General features: G+C 32.9%; 1 long non-coding RNA gene across 1 annotated transcript in view; it reads left to right on the forward strand.

Moving 5' to 3' along the window:
* Window positions 1–1,926, forward strand: part of LOC147018043 (uncharacterized) — a 2,849-nt gene extending 923 nt beyond the window's left edge. Inside the window, exons 1-2 of the long non-coding RNA XR_015062232.1 lie at window positions 1–127; window positions 225–1,926. The exon at window positions 1–127 is cut by the window's left edge and continues 923 nt beyond it. This is a non-coding gene — a long non-coding RNA (uncharacterized LOC147018043). The remainder of the gene's footprint in view (window positions 128–224) is intronic.
* Window positions 1,927–4,998: the final 3,072 nt, after the last annotated feature.

Consider the following 4,998-nt stretch of genomic DNA (forward strand, 5'->3'; position numbering starts at 1 on the left):
GGGGGAAATTGTTGGCTTGGTTGAAGACCTTGAGTGGGATGACTTTAGTGTTCCTTGGAACTCTCTGTCTTCTATGGAACTAAACCTTCAAGTTGATGAACTGGATTCAAACCTCTTATCTATTGAGGTAAGATTTTTTATTTTCCTATTTTCAAACTTTGATTGAAGCATACTCATTTAATAATTAAATAACTTAATTAATACATTATTATTTTCTCTCACAGGAAATTGTGTCTGAAATACGAAATGAAAATACTGCTTTTGCTACAACTTGGGGCGAAATTGTTGGCTTGGTTGAAGACCTTATGAGCGACCAAGACCCACAGAACGAGTTCGTCCTTGATGACCCAACCAAAGAGTTATACCTTGGAGACCAGCAAAATCCTGAAAAAGAGTTTTACAGCAATAGTACTCATTGTGAGTTATCAAGACAATACCCACTGAACAAGTTATACCTTGATGAGCCAGAATACAAGTTTTACCTTGGAGACTCACAAATTTTGAAAAAATCAGTAAATGAGTTCTGCCTTGATGGTTTAAATAACTACCTTGGAGACTCAGGAAAAGGGTTCTGCCAAGATGGTTCTAAATATGGGGCCTACCTTGGAGACTCACAAATTTTGAAAAAATCAGTAAATGAGTTCTGCCTTGATGGTTTAAATAACTACCTTGGAGACTCAGGAAAAGGGTTCTGCCAAGATGGTTCTAAATATGGGGCCTACCTTGGAGACTCACAAATTTTGAAAAAATCAGTATATGAGTTCTGCCTTGATGGTTTAAATAACTACCTTGGAGACTCAGGAAAAGGGTTCTGCCAAGATGGTTCTAAATATGGGGCCTACCTTGGAGACTCACAAATTTTGAAAAAATCAGTAAATGAGTTATCCTTAAGAGACTTTGTAAGTTGGTTTTACTTTGAATACTTGAAATGTGGGTTCTGGATTGATAACTCACAATGTGATACATATCTTGGAAACTCAACGGGAATGTGGTTATACCTTGAAGACTTGGAAAGTTGGGTTTATGTTGGACACTTGAAACTTTTTTGGGGGCTTTTATTTAATTATTTATTTATTTATTATTATTATTATTTTATTTATTTATATTTTGGAGACTTTTGGAGTTGCTATCACTCTTTGGGATCTAAACCTATCGATGTAGTTCTTTGTCGGATGGTGCTTGATGGGAGCAAGATCAAGAAAGTTCTGGGAAGAAAGTGCAGGCTTACTCCCCCTTTCTACGTCATCAAACCTGAAAGCCTTAAAAGACAGAATTGGAAGAAGAAAAAAAACGTAAAAATATATATATATATAGGTGGAAATCTCATTTTGAAAAAGACATTGTGTTGGGCGAGGATTGAGTTGGGGTTGAGATTTTGAATGTGAGGGTTGGGGTTGAGATTTTGAATGTGAGGGTTGGGACACACACACACATACACATCAACAAACAAAAGTTAAGCCTTGACTATTCAGTTGAGGATTCTGTGTTTGGGGTTCACAGATCTAAGAACGTCCCCCTTGACACACATTATATACTGTTATACACCTCGGACTTGGCCCTCGAGTGTCCACAAAGGTGTATTATCTGCTTAGTTTTGTCTTTTGTAATTCCTGTGAATAAAATGAACCTAAAATCTCTTCCCCTTCCAAATCATATATTTTATAAGTCCAAGGAACTGTATCTATTACATCAACAATTTTAAAAAGTTCTTTCGTCCATCGTTCAGTAAAACCCTTTTCAAAATGAGATTTCCACCTATATATTCTTACGATATCACCAACTTTGAACTTAGGTTTTCTGACATTAATCTCTTTTTCATATTTTAATTTTGTAAATGTTTCTGATGGCTTCATATTCGTTGACGTGTGAATCGTGTCATTATACTTATCCACAATATCCTGAATAAAAGATGACCATTGTTGTGAACCGAGTTGTGTGAATTTTTTATATAGTCTCTCTTTAAGGTACGATTAAAACGTTCAACAACAACTGCCTTCCCTTCATTAAAGGTACTGTATAATGTAATACTGTTATTTTTTAGAAAATTCATAAATGTCTTGTTATAAAACTCTCTACCCTCATCAGTCCACAATTTCTTAGGTTTTCTCTTACTTTTATTAAATATCTGTTGAAAAGCTAACATAAGAGTATTACCTGTTTTGTTTTTTAAAGGGACAACCCACGCATATCTACTCCTCAAATCAATAACGGTTAAAGCATACTTGTACCCCTTATCATTATTGAGTTCAATCAAATCAGCAGACCAGATATAATCAACTTCCTTGGAATAAACTTTCCTTCTCTGAAACTTTGTGAATATTGGTTTATGTAATTCATCAGCTAATTGCTCTTCAGTCTTAATGGCATCATTAGAGCCTATAAGTTTTTGAATTTCCAAGTCCAAGTTTCAATTTAGCACTAATCATCTTCTTCACGATGAACCTATCAACTTTTTCTCTCAAGGTTGGATTTTGTATCAGAGACAAATTATATAACATTTCTCTATCGGCTTCATGCTTTTCTTCCAACGTTGTGGTATTCCCATAATCAATATCGTGTCTCATGCACACTTCATCAACTCTATTGATTGGTTTACTCCAGGATTTAGGATTGTCTGCCTCATCTAATCTTTTATCCAAGTTTGTGCCTGGACCACAGAAAGAATACCCTGGAAGATGTAATTCCCCTGGTATTCCAGTAGTTGTAAATTTACTTCCTGATAAAAACTTTTGTATATCTCCTCCGAGTTTGTGTTTGGAGATAAATTGATTTTTTTTTGAACCACACACCGAACATATACCTTTTGTATAACCCTGTTATTTTTACTTTTAATATATGAAATATTTTTAGTATTAGTTTTCTTTTACATTTGAGACAATAACTCATTTATTTATGAGAAAAATTTCTGCAGAGTGCAAAAACCTTTTTAGTTTCCAACATGCACATTTGAATCTTAATTTTTAAAACATAAAGAATCCTTAGAAATGCCTTCACTCTCTCCTCCATTTATTTAAGAAAAAACTTGAATTAAAATACATGTCTTCTCGATGTCGATAGTCTTGTCGAAAGTATTGCAAATAGACTTTTTAATTCTTTGTATTCCTCCCTGGTGAGATAAGTTAATTTCTTTAATACCTCTATTCCTTTTTGAATCTCACTGGTTTCCATATTTTGATATTTATTCATTCTCTCTCTTTCCTCCCTCTCTCTTCTCTCTTTCCTCCTTCTCTCTCTCCTCCTCCTCCTTTTCCTCCTCTTCCCTCTCTTCTTCAACTCCTTCCTCATCCCTTACTATACTTGAATCGTTTACACCCCATAGAATATTATACATATATTCATCAGGATTTCTTGTTATTCCTGTATCCAAAATAATTTTTTTACAACAGGATACCAATAAAATTTCTTTTGAATTTCTAAAAGAGCCTTACCTTTTCTTAACCTTATAATTTTTTCATTATTTAACATTCTAATTAAATCTAAAGTTGTTGGTTTATCAACATCAGCATAATGCCAATCTTTTATTGAAAATACCTCATTCTTATGTTGTAGAACATATTTATTAAAATACCGAATACCCTTTTCTTGAAGGTATGCTTGAACACAGAAATGATAATTTTCTTGAAGCCTTCTTGCTGTCATTTATGTATTAGAAATATATGTTAGAATAATATTATGGCACGAAACACCTCCCCATCTTCCCATAGTTAAATCATTTTGTATTTCCTTACTTATTATATATAATCCTGTTTTTCTGTTTTCATGAGATAAACAAGGGCAAAACCATTATTATATTTACCCTTATTAAATTCTTTTATTTGTTGTTTACTAATCGTGGCTCCACAAAACTCATTCTCGATACCAAGTGGATAATATTCTTCCTTACGAGACTGATTTAATTGTTCCAGGTCTTCGAGGTTAATTTTAAATGACCAATTATACCCTAAATCATTCATATCATACCCCCATTGTTCTATTCTCATACAAACGATACGCCCTTCTTTATAAAAATTTATTTTAATTCGAACTGTGAATTCTGTATGACCTGGAGATAATATCAACACTTCTGTATCTTTAGAATACACAGCCGTTTTATTTAAGTATATATATATTGTGATAAATCGCTTAATCTCACCAAGTCATTCGCGTCAGTCGGGCTTGGATAATTTTTTAATTTATAAGCATTTTTCATGTTAATATTTTTGTTTATATTATATTTATATCGTTCAGCCTGTGCCTTTGTGTAATAATTTGATAAATCAATATCCAGTTCTTGAGATACACCAAAGATAGAACCATCTTTACCAACATAAGTCATTTATATTAGATTAAAAATAATATCATAAAATTTTTTATTTTTGTTGAGTTGAAATAACACATATAGACATAATTGACCACAACACTTGGAATTTAATTCTTGGACTTGAAATGTTTGATAAACACCATTCTGTAAGAATTTTATGACTTCAACAGGTGGTGGAAGACCAAAACTATCAAAATAATATTTGTCTTGACTATTAAAAATACAAACCCAATGAGAACCGTTCCCATCATTATCTTCTAAGTTCATAATAATATTCTTTGTATGTTTCGACACATTTGTTAATTCATCTCTCATACAAATAACCACATTATGAATTTTTAATTTCTTACAATATTTGGCAAGTTGTAAATTTGATGTTGTATTCTTTCCAAATTCTTTCAACCACTCATCAATGCTCATTTATTTATTAGAAAGATATAATCCATTACCTCTTTTCGTTAATTTTACACCTGCTTGTGCTATAGAAGAAAGCATATCTCCAACTAACAATCTCGCTTTATCAGGCAGACCTTCAAGTTTTTCAGCAAAATCTACAATTACACCACTTCCACTAATTTGTTTCTCCAACTCTTTGTTATGTCTTTCCAATTCTTTTTGAGCCTGGAGTTGAGCCTTCCTTTCGTTGGCAGTTTTGACCGCTGTTGAAATACCACCCGTCAATGCTCCAACCGCACTTA

This window comes from Eptatretus burgeri, chromosome 10 (assembly GCF_056783735.1).
Source record: "Eptatretus burgeri isolate ZD-2024b chromosome 10, Ebu_testis_v1, whole genome shotgun sequence".
Classification (NCBI taxonomy): Eukaryota; Metazoa; Chordata; class Myxini; order Myxiniformes; family Myxinidae; genus Eptatretus; species Eptatretus burgeri.